This window comes from Carassius gibelio, chromosome B3, assembly GCF_023724105.1.
Source record: "Carassius gibelio isolate Cgi1373 ecotype wild population from Czech Republic chromosome B3, carGib1.2-hapl.c, whole genome shotgun sequence".
In the NCBI taxonomy this organism is placed as follows: Eukaryota; Metazoa; Chordata; class Actinopteri; order Cypriniformes; family Cyprinidae; genus Carassius; species Carassius gibelio.
Genome location: NC_068398.1, coordinates 50,513,685 through 50,539,820, shown reverse-complemented (window position 1 = coordinate 50,539,820; position 26,136 = coordinate 50,513,685). Strand labels below are relative to the sequence as shown.

The following is a 26,136-nucleotide window of genomic DNA, read 5'->3' as shown; positions in this document are numbered from 1 at the left end:
GCATATAAATGATTGTTTTTTTATTATATTATCAGTACTTTTCATTAATTTACTAATTCATTCATTCATTCATTCATTCATTTTTTTCTTTCATATATTTGTGTTGTACAAAATGTTTATGCAATGTCCTTTTACCATGAATGTATATGCAAACTTTATTATACTGTTACTTCTAATGAAATTCCTAATGAATTGCTTAAAGAAATTATGTACAGTAAAAATAGTTTCCAGCAAAATGATTCAATATTTGCAGCTTCATCCTCATCAACCCTGAAAATATTGAGAAAGAGGTAAGATGATTTTTATCATTTAACGTAATGATGAGTTTTATTATATTGATATAATGTAAAAAAACATTTAGCATTTTGCAATGTTTATATTTGAAACATAATGTCTTAAATCATTACTTATTGTAGTTAAATTGACTATTTACTCATTTAATACATTAAAAAATACAGCATTTGTAAGAATTTTTTTTTCTCTAATCATCAGGTACACCACAGCATGTTCACAATGATGACAACATTCTATTCAATGTAACTGCATGGATAACTACGCAAGAAAGAATGCTTTGACTGCACAGAACTTTTGATACACCACCATGGACATCTTTGGACAAGTAACTAAAGGCAGGCTGCTTTCATGGATTCATTTTGTAAACACCAAATATTGACTATCGTCTGTATGCCTCAATTCAACACCAACTGACATTCATGGGATGATACTACAATTTTTCTCTGTCCAATTTTATTGACTTTGGCACTGGCTGGAGCTTTAGATTTCTGAGCTTGGATCTCATCAGTGGAAAGCAACATAGTACTGTGCTCTTATACTGGCATTAATGTCAAATTCTGTTGTCCTGGACATTGTAAAATGGTAATCTTTTTGATTATCTTAGTTAAAACTCTATTTGAATTGGATGCAACTATTGTTTATTGCTCCATAAATGCACTCTGTAGACCTGGAACTACACCTGACACCATTCACCTCAAGGCAACCTACTTGAAGAGACAAGTAGCACAGATACTCTGTGGTGTTGGTATTATCTGGATGTCTGGATTTATTTACTTATTTATTACTTTTTTTTACTTTTTATTTGTTTTATTTAATTTTATTTCACAATTCTGTAATTTCAAATGTTTCCAATACTTCACAACCATTATTTAGTATTTACTCTTATTATATTATTTAATGTATCATGTATAATTTTTCATGCAGTGTGTTAATGGGTCATAGTTTTCTAGCATATCTATTAACAAAAGTCTTTGAATTGAACAGAATTGAGCTGAACTGAATTAAGCAAATGAATGAATGAATGAATGAATGAAAAAACGAATAAATACTGGACATATTTATAAGCTACATTTTAAATAATTTAAAAAGTATTTAAATAAAATTGTGAAGATATTTTCATGTATTGTCATATAGACCTCCTTTAAACTCATAAACGTATGGGTTTATAATTCATATATAAATTATTTTATTGCCAATGTCATATTAAAAATGTTTGTTTCTTTCATATGATAATTTGTTTGTTTTTCTACAAAGAAAAAAAGAGAAATGCTATGAATTGTGCAAAGATATTGTGTTAAATAAATTTTGTGATATTGTTCAAGGAGACTTGTTTTAAATGTACTTTTTTACAACAGTTCAAAAATATCAATAAACATTATTATGGCAAAGAATATTATTATGAATAAGAATAGCATAAGAATAGAATAAGAATAGTAACACATGCCTGTTAATTGTTTTTCATTTATTTAAATTCATTTATTTCAACCTTGCTATATGTACTGTGCCAAAAGTCAGAGACTTTAAAACCATGACACAAAAAGCAGATTCCAGTTCGTCAGATTTAAACGGCCATTTTATTCTGGAATTATTCTTAATCTTTTTCCAACAAACCATCCTTAGAGGTTTTAAACCTTTATAACAAATCACAGTGGTCATTTTTCTCCAATCTCCATAAGATTCTCCATTTTTATTTAGAATCATGTGATGCATGAATTTATACAAGTTTTCAAATGTTATAGGCTTTTTTGTACATGATAGTAATTTGAAATTTTTACAACTAATAAATTACTTTTTCTTTTCATAATATTCTTTTCAGTTTTAAATGTAATGATAATATGGCACAATTATCAAAACTGATAGATTTTATGAAGTGGTAAATCATGAGCTTTGACTAAACATGATTTTAAATGTAATAATGACACAAATGTCACTACATCATTAAACCTGAAAAAATAAATAAGCGATAGAATGAGCCAATGAGTGATACTTTCCTGCCATCTAGTGGCTGTATTTGCACTTCCAGGTAATCCAAAGATAGACGGATACTTTTTTATTGTTCATAGCAAGTAAAGTGTTGATTGATAGAATTGGTCCCAAAGGCAAAGTTGTTCTGACTAAAGAGATCTATCATATGATTTGAAGATCTAGTGTTTATGTGAATATATGAGATTTTTATTTTTTATTTTAGTAATTTGACACTATTTACCATAGAAGGATTGTGTTTCTAAATCTTTTAAAACTGTTATAGCGACAGCCATGCTCTGATCACCATGCAACTGTAGATGCTTGTTAAGAGTTTCAGAGTTTTCGGTTTAGTAAGCTTTTGGTTGCATGTCCCCCCCTCCCCCACTCCTTTCTAAATGATCCCTTAATATTAACCAAGGGACAAACTTTTCAGGTTTTAATGTAATCATAATGTGCCAAAATTGTAAAAACTGATATATCTGTATGAACAAAGTGGAAAACATTGACTCAATGAGATTTAAAATGTTATAACAATTAATTTTTTAATGTTTTGGCATGAATTCATGAATCCTTTCAACAGTACTGTTCAACTTACCTGAATGAGCCCATCAGTGGTCTTCCGCTGCCATCTAGTGGTTATAAATTGCATTTACTCAAGCAACACTGTGTTTTTAAACATAACTGTTATAGTGTTTTTTTTTTTTTTTGCCCAATCTCTCTTAAATTTTGCATGCTTGTTTAGAATGAAATCATGCATTATTTGTCACAGTTTTGATAATTTGTGGGCTTTCTGTTTGTATTAATAGGCCTTTGTGTACACTATGCAAATAACATATTATAAAATCACTGGTTTATAGTTGTCGAAATGCAATTGTTCAACATGTTTTTGATAATTATTGACCTTCAGAGTCTAGAGAATTGTACTTCAGTGGTTTTATTGATTTTCATCTGAAACCCTATCACTAGTATACCAAAGTAACGTTTTAAAATAATCTTGAATATTTAATTAACAGCTTTATTGACAACGTTGGTCCCAGAGGCAAAGTTGTTCAGAATGAGGAGATTTATCAAATGATATGAAGATTTAGTGTTTTTGAGTGAATATATGAGCATTTTCAAACAATTTGAGGCCATTTACCATATAAATCTTTTGTTTTGAGACCTTTTCTACTGTTATAGCGCCACCTATGGTCTGATCTTCATGAAACTTTGCATGCTTGTTAAGAGTCACCTGTTACATGATTTCACAGAGTTTCATAAAGTTTTGAGTTTTCCTTTAGGTTTTATAGGCTTTGGGGTATGTTTGGCCACACCCCTTTTCCTAAATTACCCTTTTACAGCTAACCAAAGGAAAAAATTCAACATTTTTTAAATAATTATTGATCTAGAGAGTCCACAGAATATTACTGCAGTGGTTTTGTTCCGATCGGGCAAAAAACCTAGGACTAGTTCGCAAAAGTAGGTTTTTAACATATTTGTGAATAACAATTGAACGATTTGATTGACAGCAATGGTTCTTGAGGCAAAGTTGTGCAATATGAGGAGATCTATCAAATGATATGCATATTGTGTTGATCTGTGAAACACCACGTGATTACAGAGCCATATAACTCGTTAGCGCCAACTAGTGGCCGATTTCTTTCAAAATTCTTACAGACCTTAAGGTTCATGAGTCGAACGTACCCAGCGAGTTTCGTTCCGATCAACCTCTCTTAAATTTTGCATGCTTGTTTAGAATGAAATTATGCATTATTTTACACAGTTTTGATAATTTGTGGGCTTTCTGTTTGTATTAATAGGCCTTTGTGTACACTATGCAAATAACATATTATAAAATTAATGGTTTATAGTTGTCCAAATGCAATTGTTCAACATGTTTTTGATAATTATTGACCTTCAGAGTCTAGAGAATTGTACTTCTGTGGTTTTATTGATTTTCATCTTAAACCGTATCACAAGGATGCCAAAGTAACTTTTTAAAATAATCTTGAATATTTAATTAACAGCTTTATTGACAACATTGGTCCCAGAGGCAAAGTTGTTCAGAATGAGGAGATTTATCATATGATATGAAGATATAGTGTTTTTGAGTGAATATATGAACATTTTCAAACAATTTGAAGCCATTTACCATATAAATCTTGTGTTTTGAGACCTTTTCTACTGTTATAGCGCCACCTATGGTCTGATCTCCATGAAACTTTGCATGTTTGTTAAGATTCACCTGTTACATGATTTCACTGAGTTTCATAAAGTTTTGAGTTTTCATTTAGGTTTTATAGGCTTTGGGGTATGTTTGGTCACACCCCTTTTTCTATATTACCCCTTTACAGCTAACCAAAGGACAAAATTCAACATTTTTTTAATAATTATTGATCTAGAGAGTCCACAGAACATTACTGCAGTGGTTTGGTTCCAATCGGACAAAAAACCTAGGACTAGTTCGCAAAAGTAGGTTTTTAACATATTTGTGAATAACAATTGAACGATTTGATTGACAGCAATGGTTCTTGAGGCAAAGTTGTGCATTATGAGGAGATCTATCAAATGATATGCATATTGTGTTGATATGTGAAACACCACGTGATTGCAGAGCTATAAAACTCGTTAGCGCCAACTAGTGGCCGATTTCTTTCAAAATTCTTACAGACCTTAAGGTTCATGAGTCGAACGTACCCAGCGAGTTTGGTTCCGATCAACATCCGTTAACCCTTTCAAATAGGTGCTTAAAATTGTTTGGCCAATGGCGGCCTTGTTTTTTTGAGATATGCAAATGTCCTCATAGGTACTTGTGCCCCTTCAGACCAAGACATTGCATACCAATTTTCAAGTCGATCAAGCCAACGGTTGCCTAGTTATAGCCATTTATGTGTTTTTTCTATCTTATAGCGCCCCCAAGTGGCAGAGATGCGCAATTTTTTTTATTTGACCAAAGATTGAGCTCATACATATGTATACCGAGTTTGGAGAAGTTATCTCATTCCGTTCAAGAGTTATAGTTAAAATAGCATTTGGCCAACGTTACTATAGATGGTTTTTGGCGTACTGTTTCGCGTAAAAATTGAAATTTCAACTTTTTTTTGATAATTATTGATATTGAGTGTCCAGGGAATATTTATGATGTGGTTTGGTTCTGATTGGTTGAAAATCCTAGGACTAGTTCGCAAAAGTAGGTTTCGGATATAGCTCGATTTTGCGAGAAAACGGTGCGTCGTAGACCCCAAAAAGGCGCCGTGCACTTTTGTTCGGGCTAACCCAAGGATTGCTACGATGCCATGTTTTTGAGTTTATGGCTAACGGTTTACGATTCACGGCCAAAAATGTCCAAAATTTTTGTTTTTTGCGCTGTAGCGCCCCCGTTTGGCCGATTGGGCTGAGACTTTGATAAGTTCTCCCCAAAATGAGCTCTACGATCTGTCCAAATTTCAGCTCTCTAGACCTTACGGTTTGGGCTGCACGTTCAGTTCTAGGGCGGAAGAATAATAATAATAATTAAAGCTGCAAGCAGCATTTACGGGGTTCAAGCACTTAAGGCATCTTAGGTGGTCAGAGCCAACCTGGACGTATATGGATGGCCGTTAAACACATCCAAAATGGAGAATAGGCTAACAGACAGACACACACACTGAAATTAAATGATTAAACTCGTTTTTAAGATTTTAGATGTCATTTTCAGGTTTCACTGTAATCATAATGTGGCAAAATTTTAAAAACTGATATGTCTGAATGAACAAAATGGAAAACTTTAACTCAATGAGATTTGAAATGTTGTAAGAGTGTTTTTTTTTTTTTTTATTGTTTAGGCATTAATTCATACATCCTTTCAACTGTACTGTTTAAGTTAGCTGAATGAGCCCATTAGTGGTTTTCCGCTGCCATCTAGTGGTTATAAATGGCAATTTCTCATACATCAATGTGTTAATCCTTTATAACTCTTAGTGTTTTTTTGCCCAATATCTCTTAAATATGGCATGCTCGTTTAGAATGAAATTAGGCATTATTTTACACAGTTTTGATAATTTGTGGGCTTTCTGTTTGTATTAATAGGCCTTTGTGTACACTATGCAAATAACATATTATAAAATTACTGGTTTATAGTTGTCCAAATGCAATTGTTCAACATGTTTTTGATAATTATTGACCTTCAGAGTCTAGAGAATTGTACTTCAGTGGTTTTATTGATTTTCAGCTTATACCTTATCACTAGTTTGTCAAAGTAACTTTTTCAAATAATATTGAATATTTAATTAACAGCTTTATTGACAACATTGGTCCCAGAGGCAAAGTTGTTCAGAATGAGGAGCTCTATCATATGATTTGAAGATCTAGTGTTTTTGAGTGAATATATGAGCATTTTCAAACAATTTGTGGCCATTTACCATATAAATCTTATGTTTTGAGACCTTTTCTACTGTTATAGCGCCACCTATGGTCTGATCTCCATAAAACTTTGCATGCTTGTTAAGAGTCACCTGTTACATGATTTCACGAAGTTTCATAAAGTTTTGAGTTTTCGTTTAGGTTTTATAGGCTTTGGGGTATGTTTGGCCACACCCCTTTTTCTAAATTACCCCTTTACAGCTAACCAAAGGACAAAATTCAACATTTTTTTGATAATTATTGATCTAGAGAGTCCACAGAATATTACTGCAGTGGTTTGGTTCCGATCGGGCAAAAAATCTAGGACTAGTTCGCAAAAGTAGGTTTTTAACATATTTGTGAATAACAATTGAACGATTTGATTGACAGCAATGGTTCTTGAGGCAAAGTTGTGCATTATGAGGAGATCTATCAAATGATATGCATATTGTGTTGATACGTGAAACACCACGTGATTACAGAGCCATAAAACTCGTTAGCGCCAACTAGTGGCCGATTTCTTTCAAAATTCTTACAGACCTTAATGTTCATGAGTCGAACGTACCCAGCGAGTTTTGTTCCGATCAACATCCGTTAACCCTTTCAAATAGGTGCTTAAAATTTTTTGGCCAATGGCGGCCATGTTTTTTGAGATATGCAAATGTCCTCCTAGGTACTTGTGCCCCTTCAGACCAAGACACTGCATACCAATTTTCAAGTCGATCGAGCCAACGGTTGCCTAGTTATAGCCATTTATGTGTTTTTTCTATCTTATAGCGCCCCCAAGTGGCAGAGATGCGCAATTTTTTTGATTTTACCCAAAATTGAGCTCGTACATATGTGTACCAAGTTTGGTGAAGTTATCTCATTCCGTTCAAGAGTTATAGTTAAAATAGCATTTGGCCAAAGTTACTATAGATGGTTTTTGGCGTACTGTTTCGCGTAAAAATTGAAATTTCAACTTTTTTTTGATAATTATTGATATTGAGTGTCCAGGGAATATTTATGAAGTGGTTTGGTTCTGATTGGTTGAAAATCCTAGGACTAGTTCGCAAAAGTAGGTTTCGGATATAGCTCGATTTTGCGAGAAAACGGTGCGTCGTAGACCCCAAAAAGGCGCCGTGCACTTTTGTTCGGGCTAACCCAAGGATTGCTACGATGCCATGTTTTTGAGTTTATGGTTAACGGTTTACGATTCACGGCCAAAAATGTCCAAAATTTTTGTTTTTTGCGCTGTAGCGCCCCCGTTTGGCCGATTGGGCTGAGACTTTGATAAGTTCTCCCCAAAATGAGCTCTACGATCTGTCCAAATTTCAGCTCTCTAGGACTTACGGTTTGGGCTGCACGTTCAGTTCTAGGGCGGAAGAATAATAATAATAATAATTAAAGCTGCAAGCAGCGTTTACCGGGGTTCAAGCACATTAAGGCCTCTGAGGTGGTCAGAGCCAACCTGGATGCATGGATGACAGTTAAACACATCCAAAATGGAGAACAGGCTAACAGACAGACACACACACTGAAAGTAAATGATTAGACTAATATATGTATACTCTATAAGCATATGCACACACACACACACAGAAAGACACACATATACATGCACAAACATTTTGTTGCAGATATAGGTATTTGAAATAAGTGATAGGTGACAATAAACTTATTGCAAGTCTTCTCTTTTTAAGAGTTTAGATGTCATTTTCAGGTTAAACTGTAATCACAATGTGGCAAAATAGTAAAAACTGATATATCTGTAAGAACAAAATGGAAAACATTGACTCAATGAGATTTAAAATGTTATAACAGTTACATGTTTAATGTTTTGGGATGAATTCATGAATCCTTTCAACAGTACTGTTCAACTTAACTGAATGAGCCCATTAGTGGTCTTCCACTGCCATCTAGAGGTTATAAATTGCATTTACTCAAGCAACACTGTTTTTAAACATAACTGTTATAGAGTTTTTTTTTTTTTTTTTTTTTTTTTGCCCAATCTCTCTTAAATTTTGCATGCTTGTTTAGAATGAAATTATGCATTGTTTTACACAGTTTTGATAATGTGTGGGCTTTCTGTTTGTATTAATAGGCCTTTGTGTACACTATGAAAAGAACATATTATAAAATTACTGGTTTATAGTTGTCCAAATGCAATTGTTCAACATGTTTTTGATAATTATTGACCTTCAGAGTCTACAGAATTGTACTTCAGTGGTTTTATTGATTTTCATCTTAAACCGTATCACAAGTATGCCAAAGTAACTTTTTAAAATAATCTTGAATATTTAATTAACAGCTTTATTGACAACATTGGTCCCAGAGGCAAAGTTGTTCAGAATGAGGAGATCTATCATATGATATGAAGATTTAGTGTTTTTGAGTGAATATATGAGCATTTTCAAACAATTTGGGGCCATTTACCATATAAATCTTGTGTTTTGAGACCTTTTCTACTGTTATAGCGCCACCTATGGTCTGATCTCCATGAAACTTTGCATGCTTGTTAAGAGTCACCTGATACATGATTTCACTGAGTTTCATACAGTTTTGAGTTTTCCTTTAGGTTTTATAGGCTTTGGGGTATGTTTGGCCACACCCCTTTTTCTAAATTACCCGGTTACAGCTAACCAAAGGACAAAATTCAACATTTTTTTAATAATTGTTGATCTAGAGAGTCCACAGAATATTACTGCAGTGGTTTGGTTCCGATCGGGCAAAAAACCTAGGACTAGTTCGCAAAAGTAGGTTTTTAACATATTTGTGAATAACAATTGAACGATTTGATTGACAGCAATGGTTCTTGAGGCAAAGTTGTGCATTACGAGGAGATCTATCAAATGATATGCATATTGTGTTGATATGTGAAACACCACGTGATTACAGAGCCATAAAACTCGTTAGCGCCAACTAGTGGCCGATTTCTTTCAAAATTCTTACAGACCTTAAGGTTCATGAGTCGAACGTACCCAGCGAGTTTCGTTCCGATCAACATCCGTTAACCCTTTCAAATAGGTGCTTAAATTTGTTTGGCCAATGGCGGCCATGTTTTTGGAGATATGCAAATGTCCTCATAAGTACTTGTGCCCCTTCAGACCAAGACACTGCATACCGATTTTCAAGTTGATCGAGCCAACGGTTGCCTAGTTATAGCAATTTATGTGTTTTTTCTATCTTATAGCGCCCCCAAGTGGCAGAGATGCGCAATTTTGTTGATTTGACCAAAGATTGAGCTCATACATATGTGTACCGAGTTTGGTGAAGATATCTCAATCCGTTCAAGAGTTATAGTCAAAATAGCATTTGGCTAATGTTAGCATAGACGCTTTTTGGCGTACTGTTTCGCGTAAGAATTGAAATTTCAACTTTTTTTTAATAATTATTGATATTGAGTGTCCAGGGAATATTTATGAAGTGGTTTGGTTCTGATTGGTTGAAAATCCTAGGACTAGTTCGCAAAAGTAGGTTTCGGATATAGCTCGATTTTGCGAGAAAACGGTGCGTCGTAGACCCCAAAAAGGCGCCGTGCACTTTTGTTCGGGCTAACCCAAGGATTGCAACAATGCCATGTTTTTGAGTCTATGGCTAACGGTATACGATTTACGGCCAAAAATGTCCAAAATTTTTGCTTTTTGCGCTGTAGCGCCCCCGTTAGGCCGATTGGGCTGAGACTTTGATAAGTTCTCCCCAAATTGAGCTCTACGATCTGTCCAAATTTCAGCTCTCTAGGCCTTACGGTTTGGGCTGCACGTTCAGTTTTAGGGCAGAAGAATAATAATAATAATTAAAGCTGCAAGCAGCATTTACCGGGGTTCAAGCACATTAAGGCCTCTGAGGTGGTCTGAGCCAACCTGGATGCATGGATGACATTTAAACACATCCAAAATGGAGAACAGGTTAACAGACAGACACACACACTGAAAGTAAATGATTAGACTAATATATGTATACTCTATAAGCATATGCACACACACACACACAGAAAGACACACATATACATGCACAAACATTTTGTTGCAGATATAGGTATTTGAAATAAGTGATAGGTGACAATAAACTTATTGCAAGTCTTCTCTTTTTAAGAGTTTAGATGTCATTTTCAGGTTAAACTGTAATCACAATGTGGCAAAATAGTAAAAACTGATATATCTGTAAGAACAAAATGGAAAACATTGACTCAATGAGATTTAAAATGTTATAACAGTTACATTTTTAATGTTTTGGGATGAATTCATGAATCCTTTCAACAGTACTGTTCAACTTAACTGAATGAGCCCATTAGTGGTCTTCCACTGCCATCTATAGGTTATAAATTGCATTTACTCAAGCAACACTGTTTTTAAACATAACTGTTATAGTGTTTTTTTTTTTTTTTTTGCCCAATCTCTCTTAAATTTTGCATGCTTGTTTAGAATGAAATTATGCATTGTTTTACACAGTTTTGATAATGTGTGGGCTTTCTGTTTGTATTAATAGGCCTTTGTGTACACTATGAAAAGAACATATTATAAAATTACTGGTTTATAGTTGTCCAAATGCAATTGTTCAACATGTTTTTGATAATTATTGACCTTCAGAGTCTACAGAATTGTACTTCAGTGGTTTTATTGATTTTCATCTTAAACCGTATCACAAGTATGCCAAAGTAACTTTTTAAAATAATCTTGAATATTTAATTAACAGCTTTATTGACAACATTGGTCCCAGAGGCAAAGTTGTTCAGAATGAGGAGATCTATCATATGATATGAAGATTTAGTGTTTTTGAGTGAATATATGAGCATTTTCAAACAATTTGGGGCCATTTACCATATAAATCTTGTGTTTTGAGACCTTTTCTACTGTTATAGCGCCACCTATGGTCTGATCTCCATGAAACTTTGCATGCTTGTTAAGAGTCACCTGATACATGATTTCACTGAGTTTCATACAGTTTTGAGTTTTCCTTTAGGTTTTATAGGCTTTGGGGTATGTTTGGCCACACCCCTTTTTCTAAATTACCCGGTTACAGCTAACCAAAGGACAAAATTCAACATTTTTTTAATAATTATTGATCTACAGAGTCCACAGAATATTACTGCAGTGGTTTGGTTCCGATCGGGCAAAAAACCTAGGACTAGTTCGCAAAAGTAGGTTTTTAACATATTTGTGAATAACAATTGAACGATTTGATTGACAGCAATGGTTCTTGAGGCAAAGTTGTGCATTACGAGGAGATCTATCAAATGATATGCATATTGTGTTGATATGTGAAACACCACGTGATTACAGAGCCATAAAACTCGTTAGCGCCAACTAGTGGCCGATTTCTTTCAAAATTCTTACAGACCTTAAGGTTCATGAGTCGAACGTACCCAGCGAGTTTCGTTCCGATCAACATCCGTTAACCCTTTCAAATAGGTGCTTAAATTTGTTTGGCCAATGACGGCCATGTTTTTTGAGATATGCAAATGTCCTCATAAGTACTTGTGCCCCTTCAGACCAAGACACTGCATACCGATTTTCAAGTTGATCGAGCCAACGGTTGCCTAGTTATAGCAATTTATGTGTTTTTTAAATCTTATTGCGCCCCCAAGAGGCAGAGATGCGCATTTTTTTTGGTTTGACCAAAGATTGAGCTCATACATATGTGTACCAAGTTTGGTGAAGATATCTCATTCCGTTCAAGAGTTATAGTCAAAATAGCATTTGGCTAACGTTAGCATAGACGCTTTTTGGTGTACTGTTTCGCGTAAGAATAGAAATTTCAACTTTTTTTTGATAATTATTGATATTGAGTGTCCAGGGAATATTTCTGAAGTGGTTTGATTCCGATTGGTTAAAAATCCTAGGACTAGTTCGCAAAAGTAGGTTTCGGATATAGCTCGATTTTGCGAGAAAACGGTGCGTCGTAGAGCAAAAAATACAGCTGTGCACTTTTGTTCGGGCTAACCCAAGGATTGCAACGATGCCTTGTTTTTGAGTCTACGGCTAACGGTTTACGATCTGCGGCCAAAAATGTTCAAAATTTTAGTTTTTTGCGCTGTAGCGCCCCCGTTAGGCCGATTGGGCTGAGACTTTGATAAGTTCTCCCCAAAATGAGCTCTACGATCTGTCCAAATTTCAGCTCTCTAGGCCTTACGGTTTGGGCTGCACGTTCAGTTCTAGGGCAGAAGAATAATAATAATAATAAAAATCCTAACAATTACAAGAGGGTTTCAGCACTGCGTGCTTGAACCCCTAATTAAAGCTGCAAGCAGCATTTTACCGGGGTTCAAGCATTTAAGGCATCTGAGGTGGTCAGAGCCAACCTGGATGCATGGATGACATTTAAACACATCCAAAATGGAGAACAGGTTAACAGACAGACACACACACTGAAAGTAAATGATTAGACTAATATATGTATACTCTATAAGCATATACACACACACACACACACACACACACACAAAGACACACATATACATGCACAAACATATTGTTGCAGATATAGGTATTTGAAATAAGTGATAGGTGACATAAAATTATTGCAAGTCTTCTCTTTTTCAGAGTTTAGATGTCATTTTCAGGTTAAACTGTAAACATAATGTGGCAAAATTGTAAAAACTGATACATCTGTATAAACAAAATGGAAAACATCAAGTCAATGAGATTTAAAATGTTATAACAGTTAATTTATTAATGTTTTGGCAAGAATTCATGAAAACAGTACTGTTTAACTAGCTGAATGAGCCCATTAGTGGTCTTCCGCTGCCATCTAGTGGTTATAAATTGCATTTACTCAAACAACACTGTGTTTTAAAACATAACTGTTATAGTGTTGTAATTTTTTTTTACCCAATCTCTCTTAAATTTTGCATGCTTGTTTAGAATGAAATCATGCATTATTTTACACAGTTTTGATAATTTGTGGGCTTTCTGTTTGTATAAATAGGCCTTTGTGTACACTATGCAAATAACATATTATAAAATTATTGGCTTATAGTTGCCCAAATGCAATTGTTCAACATGTTTTTGATAATTATTGACCTTCAGAGTCTAGAGAATTGTACTTCAGTGGTTTTATTGATTTTCAGCTTAAACCATATCACAAGTATGCCAAAGTAACTTTTTAAAATAATCTTGAATATTTAATTAACAGCTTTATTGACAACATTGGTGCCAGAGGCAAAGTTGTTCAGAATGAGGAGATTTATCATATGATATGAAGATTTAGTGTTTTTGAGTGAATATATGAGCATTTTCAAACAATTTGAGGCCATTTACCATATAAATCTTGTGTTTTGAGACATTTTCTACTGTTATAGCGCCACCTATGGTCTGATCTCCATGAAACTTTGCATGCTTGTTAAGAGTCACCTGTTACATGATTTCACTGAGTTTCATAAAGTTTTGAGTTTTCCTTTACGTTTTATAGGCTTTGGGGTATGTTTGGCCACACCCCTTTTTCTAAATTACCCTGTTGCAGCTAACCAAAGGACAAAATTCAACATTTTTTTAATAATTATTGATCTAGAGAGTCCACAGAATATTACTGCAGTGGTTTGGTTCCGATCGGGCAAAAAACCTAGGACTAGTTCGCAAAAGTAGGTTTTTAACATATTTGTGAATAACAATTGAACGATTTGATTGACAGCAATGGTTCTTGAGGCAAAGTTGTGCGTTACGAGGAGATCTATCAAATGATATGCATATTGTGTTGATATGTGAAACACCACGTGATTACAGAGCCATAAAACTCGTTAGCGCCAACTAGTGGCCGATTTCTTTCAAAATTCTTACAGACCTTAAAGTTCATGAGTCGAACGTACCCAGCGAGTTTCGTTCCGATCAACATCCGTTAACCCTTTCAAATAGGTGCTTAAATTTGTTTGGCCAATGGCGGCCATGTTTTTGGAGATATGCAAATATCCTCATAGGTACTTGTGCCCCTTCAGACCAAGACACTGCATACCGATTTTCAAGTCGATCGAGCCAACGGTTTCATAGTTATAGCAATTTATGTGTTTTTTCTATCTTATAGCGCCCCCAAGTGGCAGAGATGCGCAATTTTTTGGATTTGACCAAAGATTCAGCTCATACATATGCGTACCGAGTTTGGTGAAGATATCTCATTCCGTTCAAGAGTTATAGTCAAAATAGCATTTGGCTAACGTTAGCATAGACGCTTTTTGGTGTACTGTTTCGCGTAAGAATTGAAATTTCAACTTTTTTTTAATAATTATTGATATTGAGTGTCCAGGGAATATTTCTGAAGTGGTTTGGTTCTGATTGGTTGAAAATCCTAGGACTAGTTCGCAAAAGTAGGTATCGGATATAGCTCGATTTTGCGAGAAAACGGTGCGTCGTAGACCCCAAAATGGCGCCGTGCACTTTTGTTCGGGCTAACCCAAGGATTGCAACAATGCCATGTTTTTGAGTCTACGGCTAACGGTATACGATTTACGGCCAAAAATGTCCAAAATTTTTGTTTTTTGCGCTGTAGCGCCCCCGTTAGGCCGATTGGGCTGAGACTTTGATAAGTTCTCCCCAAATTGAGCTCTACGATCTGTCCAAATTTCAGCTCTCTAGGCCTTACGGTTTGGGCTGCACGTTCAGTTTTACGGCGGAAGAATAATAATAATAATAATAATAATAATAATAATAATAATAAAAATCCTAACAAATACAATAGGGTTTCAGCACTGCGTGCTTGAACCCCTAATAATAATAATAATAAAAATCCTAACAATTACAATAGGGTTTCAGCACTGCGTGCTTGAACCCCTAATTAAAGCTGCAAGCAGCATTTACGGGGTTCAAGCACATTAAGGCCTCTGAGGTGGTCTGAGCCAACCTGGATGTACGGATGACAGTTAAAAACGGAGAATAGGCTGACAGACAGACACACGCACTGAAATTAAATGATTAAACTAGTTTTAAGAGTTTGGATGTCATTTTCAGGTTTCACTGTAATCATAATGTGGCAAAATTTTTAAAACTGGTAAGTCTGTATGAACAAAATGGAAAACTTTAACTCAGTGAGATTTAAAATGTTGTAACAGTGTTTTTTTTTATTGTTTAGGCATGAATTCATAAATCTTCTCAAAAGTACTGTTTCAATTTGCTGAATGAGCCCATTAGTGGTCTTCCGCTGCCATCTAGTGGTTGCATTTACTCAAACAACACTGTTTTTAAACATAACTGTTATAGTGTAAAGTTTTTTGCCCAATCTCTCTTAAATTTTGCATGCTTGTTTAGAATGAAATTAGGCTTTATTTTACACAGTTTTGATAGTTTGTGGGCTTTCTGTTTGTATAAATAGGCCTTTGTGTACACTGTGAAAAGAACATATTATACAATCACTGGTTTATAGTTGTCCAAATGCAATTTTTCAACATGTTTTTGATTATTATTGACCTTCAGAGTCTAGAGAATTGTACTTCAGTGGTTTTATTGATTTTCAGCTTAAAGCCTTGGACTACTTTGCCAAAGTAACTTTTTTAAATAATCTTCAATATTTAATTAACAGCTTTATTGACAACATTGGTCCCAAAAGTTGTTCAGAATGAGGAGATCTATCATATGATATGAAGATCTAGTGTTTATGTGAATATATGAGCATTTTCAGACAATTTGAGGCCATTTACCATATCAATCTTATGTTTTGAGACCTTTTCTACTGTCATAGCGCCACCTGTGGTCCGATCTCCATGAAAATTTGCATGCTTGTTAAGAGTCACCTGTTACATGTTTTCACCAAGTTTCATAAAGTTTTGAGTTTTCGTTTAGGTTTTATATGCTTTTGGGTATTTTGGTCACGCCCCTTTTCTAATTTAGCCAGTTAAAGCTAACCAAAGGACAAAATTCAACATTTTTTTGATAATTATTGATCTAGAGAGTCCAGAGAAAATTACTGCAGTGGTTTGGTTTCGATCGGGTAAAAAATCTGGGACTAGTTCGCAAAAGTAAGTTTTTAACATATTTGTGAATAACAATTGAACGATTTGATTGACATCTTCGCTCCTTGAGGCAAAGTTGTTCACAAAGAGGAGATCTATCATATGATATGAAGATCTAGTGTTTGTGTGAATGTATGAACATGTCCTACAAATTGTGATCATTTTCTATTGAAAATGTTTGTTTTTGAGGCTTTTTCAACTGTTATAGCGCCACCTATGATCCGATCTCCATGAAACTTTGCATGCTTGTTAAGAGTCACCTGATACATGATTCCACGAAGTTTCATAAAGTTTTGAGTTTTCGTTTAGGTTTTATAGGCTTTGGGGTATGTTTGGCCACACCCCTTTTACTAAATTACCCCTTTACAGCTAACCAAAGGAAAAAATTCAACATTTTTTTGATAATTATTGATCTAGAGAGTCCACAGAATATTACTGCAGTGGTTTGGTTCCGATCGGACAAAAAACCTAGGACTAGTTCGTAAAAGTACGTTTTTAACATATTTGTGAATAACATTTGAACAATTTGACTGACAGCAATGGTTCTTGAGGCAAAGTTGTGCATTATGAGGAGATCTATCAAATGATATGCATATTGTGTTGATAAGTGAAACACCACGTGATTACAGAGCCAATAAACTCGTTAGCGCCAACTAGTGGCCGATTTCTTTCAAAATTCTTACAGACCTTAAGGTTCATGAGTCGAACGCACCCAGCGAGTTTCGTTCCGATCAACATCCGTTAACCCTTTCAAATAGGTGCTTAAAATTGTTTGGCCAATCGCGGCCATGTTTTTTGAGATATGCAAATGTCCTCATAGGTACTTGTGCCCCTTCAAACAAAGACACTGCATACCAATTTTTAGGTCGATCGAGCCAACGGTAGCCTAGTTATAGCCATTTATGTGTTTTTTCTTTTTATAGTGCCCCCAAGTGGCAGAGGTGTGCAATTTTTTTTATTTGACCAAAGTTTTAGGTCTTACAAATGTGTAGCAAGTTTGGTTAAGATATCTTATTTCTTTCACGAGTTATAGCCTGTTACGTAAAATTGCTCCTCGACTTTCGAACGTTTTGGCATCCCATTACGACAGCGAGTCGAAATTTCAACTTTTTTTTGATAATTATTGATATTCCCTGGCCAGAGAACATTTCTGCAGTGGTTTGGTTCAGATTGGGCGAAAAACCTAGGACTAGTTCGCAAAAGTAGGTTTTGGACATACATCAAATTTGCGAAAAAACGAGGCCTCCTAGACCCAAAATCAGAGTGACCGTTTTTAATTTCGCATGACCCACGGATTCCGGAAATGTAAAATTTTTGGCTCTATGATAAGCGGTTTAGGAGTTATTAGCACTAACGCATTTTTGATCACTGTAGCGCCCCCTTTAGGCCGATTGGGGCGAGCCTTTGGATCTGACAAGAAGGCCGGACTTCTACCATCTGACCAAGTTTCAGCTATCTAGGCCTTACGGTTTGGGCTGCACGATCAGTTTGAGTGGAGAATAATAATAATAATAATTAAAGCTGCAAGCAGCATTTACGGGGTTCAAGCACTTAAGGGATCTTAGGTGGTCAGAGCCAACCTGGACATATATGGATGGCCGTTAAACACATCCAAAATGGAGAATAGGCTAACAGACAGACACACACACTGAAATTAAATGATTAAACTCGTTTTTAAGATTTTAGATGTCATTTTCAGGTTTCACTGTAATCATAATGTGGTAAAATTTTAAAAACTGATATGTCTGAATGAACAAAATGGAAAACTTTAACTCAATGAGATTTGAAATGTTGTAAGAGTGTTTTTTGTATTGTTTAGGCATTACATCCTTTCAACTGTACAGTTTAAGTTAGCTGATTGAGCCCATTAGTGGTTTTCCGCTGCCATCTAGTGGTTATAAATGGCAATTTCTCATACATCAATGTGTTAATCCTTTTAACTCTTAGTGTTTTTTGCCCAATATCTCTTAAATATGGCATGCTCGTTTAGAATGAAATTATGCATTATTTTACACAGTTTTGATAATTTGTGGGCTTTCTGTTTGTATTAATAGGCCTTTGTGTACACTATGCAAATAACATATTATAAAATTACTGGTTTATAGTTGTCCAAATGCAATTGTTCAACATGTTTTTGATAATTATTGACCTTCTGAGTCTAGAGAATTGTACTTCAGTGGTTTTATTGATTTTCAGCTTAAAGCCTTGGAATACTTTGCCAAAGTAACTTTTTCAAATAATCTTGAATATTTAATTAACAGATTTATTGACAAAATTGGTCCCAGAGGCAACGTTTTTCAGAATGAGGAGATCTATCATATGATATGAAGATTTTGTGTTTTTGAGTGAATATATGTGCATTTTCAAACAGTTTGAGGCCATTTACCATCTAAATCTTGTGTTATGAGACCTTTTCTACTGTTATAGCGCCACCTATGGATCAATCTCCATGAAACTTTGCAGCCTTGTTGAGAGTCACCTGTTACATGATTTCACCTAGTTTCATAAAGTTTTGAGTTTTCGTTTAGGTTTTATAGGCTTTGGGGTATGTTTGGCCACACCCCTTTTTCTAAATTACCCCTTTACAGCTAACCAAAGGACAAAATTCAACATTTTTTTGATAATTATTGATCTAGAGAGTCCACAGAATATTACTGCAGTGGTTTGGTTCTGATCGGGCAAAAAATCTAGGACTAGTTCGCAAAAGTAAGTTTTTAACATATTTGTGAATAACAATTGAACGATTTGATTGACAGCAATGGTTCTTGAGGCAAAGTTGTGCATTATGAGGAGATCTATCAAATGATATGCATATTGTGTTGATATGTGAAACACCACGTGATTACAGAGCCATACAACTCGTTAGCGCCAACTAGTGGCCGATTTCTTTCAAAATTCTTACAGACCTTAAGGTTCATGAGTCGAACGTACCCAGCGAGTTTCGTTCCGATCAACATCCGTTAACCCTTTCAAATAGGTGCTTAAAATTGTTTGGCCAATGGCGGCCATGTTTTTTGAGATATGCAAATGTCCTCATAGGTACTTGTGCCCCTTCAGACCAAGACACTGCATACCAATTTTCAAGTCGATCGAGCCAACGGTTGCCTAGTTATAGCCATTTATGTGTTTTTTCTATCTTATTGCGCCCCCAAGTGGCAGAGATGCGCAATTTTTTTTATTTTACCCAAAATTGAGCTCGTACATATGTGTACCAAGTTTGGTGAAGTTATCTCATTCCGTTCAAGAGTTATAGTTAAAATAGCATTTGGCCAACGTTACTATAGACGCTTTTTGGCATACTGTTTCGCGTAAAAATTGAAATTTCAACTTTTTTTTGATAATTATTGATATTGAGTGTCCAGGGAATATTTCTGAAGTGGTTTGGTTCTGATTGGTTGAAAATCCTAGGACTAGTTCGCAAAAGTAGGTTTCGGATATAGCTCGATTTTGCGAGAAAACGGTGTATCGTAGACCCCAAAAAGGCGCCGTGCACTTTTGTTCGGGCTAACCCAAGGATTGCTATGATGCCATGTTTTTGAGTTTATGGCTAACGGTTTACGATTCACGGCCAAAAACGTCCAAAATTTTTGTTTTTTGCGCTATAGCGCCCCCGTTTGGCCGATTGGGCTGAGACTTTGATAAGTTCTCCCCAAAATGAGCTCTACGATCTGTCCAAATTTCAGCTCTCTAGGCCTTACGGTTTGGGCTGCACGTTCAGTTCTAGGGCGGAAGAATAATAATAATAATAATAATAATAATAATAATAATAAAAATCCTAACAATTACAATAGGGTTTCAGCACTGCGTGCTTGAACCCCTAATAATAATAAAAATCCTAACAGATACAATAGGGTTTCAGCACTGCGTGCTTGAACCCCTAATAATAATTAAAGCTGCAAGCAGCATTTTACCGGGGTTCAAGCACATTAAGGCCTCTGAGGTGGTCAGAGCCAACCTGGATGCATGGATGACAGTTAAACACATCCAAAATGGAGAACAGGCTAACAGACAGACACACACTGAAAGTAAATGATTAGACTAATATATTAATACTCTATAAGCATATGCACACACACACACACACACACACACACACAAAGACTCACGTATACATGCACAAACATTTTGTTGCAGATATAGGTATTTGAAATAAGTGATAGGTGATAATAAACTTGTTGCAAGTCTTCTCTTTTTAAGAGTTTAGATGTCATTTTTTAGGTTAAACTGTAATCATAATGTGGCAAAATTTTAAAAACTGATATATCTGTATGAAAAAAATGGAAAACATTGACTCAATTAGATTTAAAATGTTATAACAGTTCATTTTTTAATGTTTTGGCATGTATTCATGAATCATTTCAACAGTACTGTTCAACTTTACTGAATGAGCCCATTAGTGGTCTTCCGCTGCCATCTAGTGGTTATAAATTGCATTTACTCCAACAACACTGTGTTTTTAAACATAACTGTTATAGTGTTATTTTTTTTTTTGCCCAATCTCTCCTAAATTTTGCATGCTTGTTTAGAATGAAATTATGCATTATTTTACACAGTTTTGATAATTTGTGGGCTTTCTGATTGTATTAATAGGCCTTTGTGTGCACTATGAAAAGAACATATCATAAAATGACTGGTTTATAGTTGCCCAAATGCAATTGTTCAACATGTTTTTGATAATTATTGACCTTCAGAGTCTAGAGAATTGTACTTCAGTGGTTTTATTGATTTTCATCTTAAACCGTATCACAAGTATGCCAAAGTAACTTTTTCAAATAATCTTGAATATTTAATTAACAGCTTTATTGACAACATTGGTCCCAGAGGCAAAGTTGTTCAGAATGAGGAGATCTATCATATGATATGAAGATTTAGTGTTTTTGAGTGAATATATGAGCATTTTCAAACAATTTGAGGCCATTTACCATATAAATCTTGTGTTTTGAGACCTTTTCTACTGTTATAGCGCCACCTATGGTCTGATCTCCATGAAACTTTGCATGCTTGTTAAGAGTCATCTGTTACATGATTTCTCGAAGGCTAATAAAGTTTTGAGTTTTCGTTTAGGTTTTATAGGCTTTGGGGTATGTTTGGCCACACCCCTTTTCCTAACTTACCCCTTTACAGCTAACCAAAGGACAAAATTCAACATTTTTTTAATAATTATTGATCTAGAGAGTCCACAGAATATTACTGCAGTGGTTTGGTTCCGATCGGACAAAAAACCTAGGACTAGTTCGCAAAAGTAGGTTTTTAACATATTTGTGAATAACAATTGAACGATTTGATTGACAGCAATGGTTCTTGAGGCAAAGTTGTGCATTATGAGGAGATCTATCAAATGATATGCATATTGTGTTGATATGTGAAACACCACGTGATTACAGAGCCATAAAACTCGTTAGCGCCAACTAGTGGCCGATTTCTTTCAAAATTCTTACAGACCTTAAGGTTCATGAGTCGAACGTACCCAGTGAGTTTCGTTCCGATAAACATCCGTTAACCCTTTCAAATAGGTGCTTAAAATTGTTTGACCAATGGCGGCCATGTTTTTTTGAGATATGCAAATGTCCTCACAGGTACTTGTGCCCCTTCAGACCAAGACATTGCATACCAATTTTCAAGTCGATCGAGCCAACGGTTGCCTAGTTATAGCCATTTATGTGTTTTTTCTATCTTATAGCGCCCCCAAGTGGCAGAGATGCGCAATTTTTTTTATTTGACCAAAGATTGAGCTCATACATATGTATACCGAGTTTGGTGAAGATATCTCATTCCGTTCAATAGTTATAGTTAAAATAGCATTTGGCTAACGTTAGCATAGACGCTTTTTGGTGTACTGTTTCGTGTATGAATTGAAATTTCAACTTTTTTTTGATAATTATTGATATTGAGTGTCCAGGGAATATTTATGAAGTGGTTTGGTTCTGATTGGTTGAAAATCCTAGGACTAGTTCGCAAAAGCAGGTTTTGGATATAGCTCGATTTTGCGAGAAAACGGTGCGTCGTAGACCCCAAAAAGGCGCTGTACACTTTTGTTCGGGCTAACCCAAGGATTGCAACAATGCCATGTTTTTGAGTCTACGGCTAACGGTATACGATTTACGGCCAAAAATGTCCAAAATTTTTGTTTTTTGCGCTGTAGCGCCCCCGTTAGGCCGATTGGGCTGAGACTTTGATAAGTTCTCCCCAAATTGAGCTCTACGATCTGTCCAAATTTCAGCTCTCTAGGCCTTACGGTTTGGGCTGCACGTTCAGTTCTAGGGCAGAAGAATAATAATAATAATAATAATTAAAGCTGCAAGCAGCATTTTACCGGGGTTCAAGCATTTAAGGCATCTGAGGTGGTCAGAGCCAACCTGGATGCATGGATGACAGTTAAACACATCCAAAATGGAGAACAGGCTAACAGACAGACACACACACTGAAAGTAAATGATTAGACTAATATATTAATACTCTATAAGCATATGCACACACACACACACCAAGACACACATATACATGGACACACATTTTGTTGCAGATATAGGTATTTGAAATAAGTGATAGGTGACAATAAACTTATTGCAAGTCTTCTCTTTTTTAGAGTTTAGATGTCATTTTCAGGTTAAACTGTAATCATAATGTGGCAAAATTGTAAAAACTGATACATCTGTATGAACAAAATGGAAAACATTGATTCAGTAAGATTTAAAATGTTATAACAGTTAATTTATTAATGTTTTGGCAAGAATTCATGAAAACAGTGCTGTTCAACTTAGCTGAATGAGCCCATTAGTGGTCTTCCGCTGCCATCTAGTGGTTATAAATTGCATTTACTCAAACAACCCTGGTTTTAAACATAACTGTTATAGTGTTGTTATTTTTTTTTGCCCAATCTCTCTTAAATTTTGCATGCTTGTTTAGAATGAAATTATGCATTATTTTACACAGTTTTGATAATTTGTGGGCTTTCTGTTTGTATTAATAGGCCTTTGTGTACACTATGCAAATAACATATTATAAAATTACTGGTTTATAGTTGCCCAAATGCAATTGTTCAACATGTTTTTGATAATTATTGACCTTCAGAGTCTAGAGAATTGTACTTCAGTGGTTTTATTGATTTTCAGCTTAAACCGTATCACAAGTATGCCAAAGTAACTTTTTTAAATAATCTTGAATATTTAATTAACAGCTTTATTGACAACATTGGTCCCAGAGGCAAAGTTGTTCAGAATGAGGAGATTTATCATATGATATGAAGATCTAGTGTTTTTGAGTGAATATATGAGCATTTTCAAACAATTTTGAGGCCATTTACCATAAAAATCTTGTGTTTTGAGACCTTTTCTACTGTTATAGCGCCACCTATGGTCTGATCTCCTTAAAACTTTGCATGCTTGTTAAGAGTCACCTGTTACATGATTTCACTGAGTATCATAAAGTTTTGAGTTTTCGTTTAGGTTTTATAGGCTTTGGGGTATGTTTGGCCACACCCCTTTTACTAAATTACCCCTTTACAGCTAACCAAAGGACAAAATTCAACATTTTTTTGATAATTATTGATCTAGAGAGTCTACAGAATATTACTGCAGTGGTTTGGTTCCGATCGGACAAAAAACCTAGGACTAGTTCGCAAAAGTAGGTTTTTAACATATTTGTGAATAACAATTGAACGATTTGATTGACAGCAATGGTTCTTGAGGCAAAGTTGTGCATTATGAGGAGGTCTATCAAATGATATGGATATTGTGTTGATATGTGAAACAACATGTGATTACAGAGCCATAAAACTCGTTAGCGCCAACTAGTGGCCGATTTCTTTCAAAATTCTTACAGACCTTGAGGTTCAAGAGTCGAACGTACCCAGCGAGTTTCATTCCGATCAACATCCGTTAACCCTTTCAAATAGGTGCTTAAATTTGTTTGGCCAATGGCGGCCATGTTTTTTGAGATATGCAAATGTCCTCATAGGTACTTGTGCCCCTTCAGACCAAGACACTGCATACCAATTTTCAAGTCGATCGAGCCAACGGTTGCCTAGTTATATCCATTTATGTGTTTTTTCTATCTTATTGCGCCCCCAAGTGGCAGAGATGCGCAATTTTTTTTGTTTGACCAAAGATTGAGCTCATACATATGTGTACCAAGTTTGGTGAAGATATCTCATTCCGTTCAAGAGTTATAGTCAAAATAGCATTTGGCTAACGTTAGCATAGACGCTTCTTGGCGTACTGTTTCGCGTAAGAATCGAAATTTCAACTTTTTTTTGATAATTATTGATATTGAGTGTCCAGGGAATATTTCTGAAGTGGTTTGGTTCCGATTGGTTGAAAATCCTAGGACTAGTTCGCAAAAGTAGGTTTCGGACATAGCTCGATTTTGTGAGAAAACGGTGCGTCGTAGAGCAAAAAATGCAGCTGTGCACTTTTGTTCGGACTAACCCAAGGATTGCAACGATGCCTTGTTTTTGAGTCTACGGCTAACGGTTTACGATCTGCGGCCAAAAATGTCAAAAAATTTTGTTTTTTGCGCTGTAGCGCCCCCGTTAGGCCGATTGGGCTGAGACTTTGATAAGTTCTCCCCAAAATGAGCTCTACGATCTGTCCAAATTTCAGCTCTCTAGGCCTTACGGTTTGGGCTGCACGTTCAGTTCTAGGGCGGAAGAATAATAATAATAATAAAAATCCTAACAATTACAAGAGGGTTTCAGCACTGCGTGCTTGAACCCCTAATTAAAGCTGCAAGCAGCATTTACGGGGTTCAAGCACTTAAGGCATCTTAGGTGGTCAGAGCCAACCTGGACGTATATGGATGGCCGTTAAACACATCCAAAATGGAGAATAGGCTAAAAGACAGACACACACACTGAAATTAAATGATTAAACTCGTTTTTAAGATTTTAGATGTCATTTTCAGGTTTCACTGTAATCATAATGTGGCAAAATTTTAAAAACTGATATGTCTGAATGAACAAAATGGAAAACTTTAACTCAATGAGATTTGAAATGTTGTAAGAGTGTTTTTTTTTTATTGTTTAGGCATTAATTCATACATCCTTTCAACTGTACTGTTTAAGTTAGCTGAATGAGCCCATTAGTGGTTTTCCGCTGCCATCTAGTGGTTATAAATGGCAATTTCTCATACATCAATGTGTTAATCCTTTATAACTCTTAGTGTTTTTTTGCCCAATATCTCTTAAATATGGCATGCTCGTTTAGAATGAAATTAGGCATTATTTTACACAGTTTTGATAATTTGTGGGCTTTCTGTTTGTATTAATAGGCCTTTGTGTACACTATGCAAATAACATATTATAAAATTACTGGTTTATAGTTGTCCAAATGCAATTGTTCAACATGTTTTTGATAATTATTGACCTTCAGAGTCTACAGAATTGTACTTCAGTGGTTTTATTGATTTTCAGCTTATACCTTATCACTAGTTTGCCAAAGTAACTTTTTCAAATAATATTGAATATTTAATTAACAGCTTTATTGACAACATTGGTCCTAGAGGCAAAGTTGTTCAGAATGAGGAGCTCTATCATATGATTTGAAGATCTAGTGTTTTTGAGTGAATATATGAGCATTTTCAAACAATTTGTGGCCATTTACCATATA

General features: G+C 35.2%; 2 long non-coding RNA genes across 2 annotated transcripts in view; one reads left to right on the top strand and one right to left on the bottom strand.

Annotated features, from left to right (window-relative positions):
* The first annotated feature begins 6,884 nt into the window (after positions 1–6,884).
* On the top strand, positions 6,885–24,547 carry LOC127952462 (uncharacterized). Its single transcript, XR_008152962.1, has 3 exons — positions 6,885–6,962; positions 9,358–9,624; positions 24,426–24,547. It is a non-coding gene; the product is annotated as an uncharacterized LOC127952462 (long non-coding RNA).
* The window catches only part of LOC127952456 (uncharacterized), a 43,149-nt gene continuing 35,699 nt past the window's right edge, over positions 18,687–26,136 (bottom strand). The window contains exons 2-3 of the long non-coding RNA XR_008152957.1: positions 21,755–23,596; positions 18,687–19,218 (exon numbers count right to left, since the gene is read on the bottom strand). This is a non-coding gene — a long non-coding RNA (uncharacterized LOC127952456). The remainder of the gene's footprint in view (positions 19,219–21,754; positions 23,597–26,136) is intronic.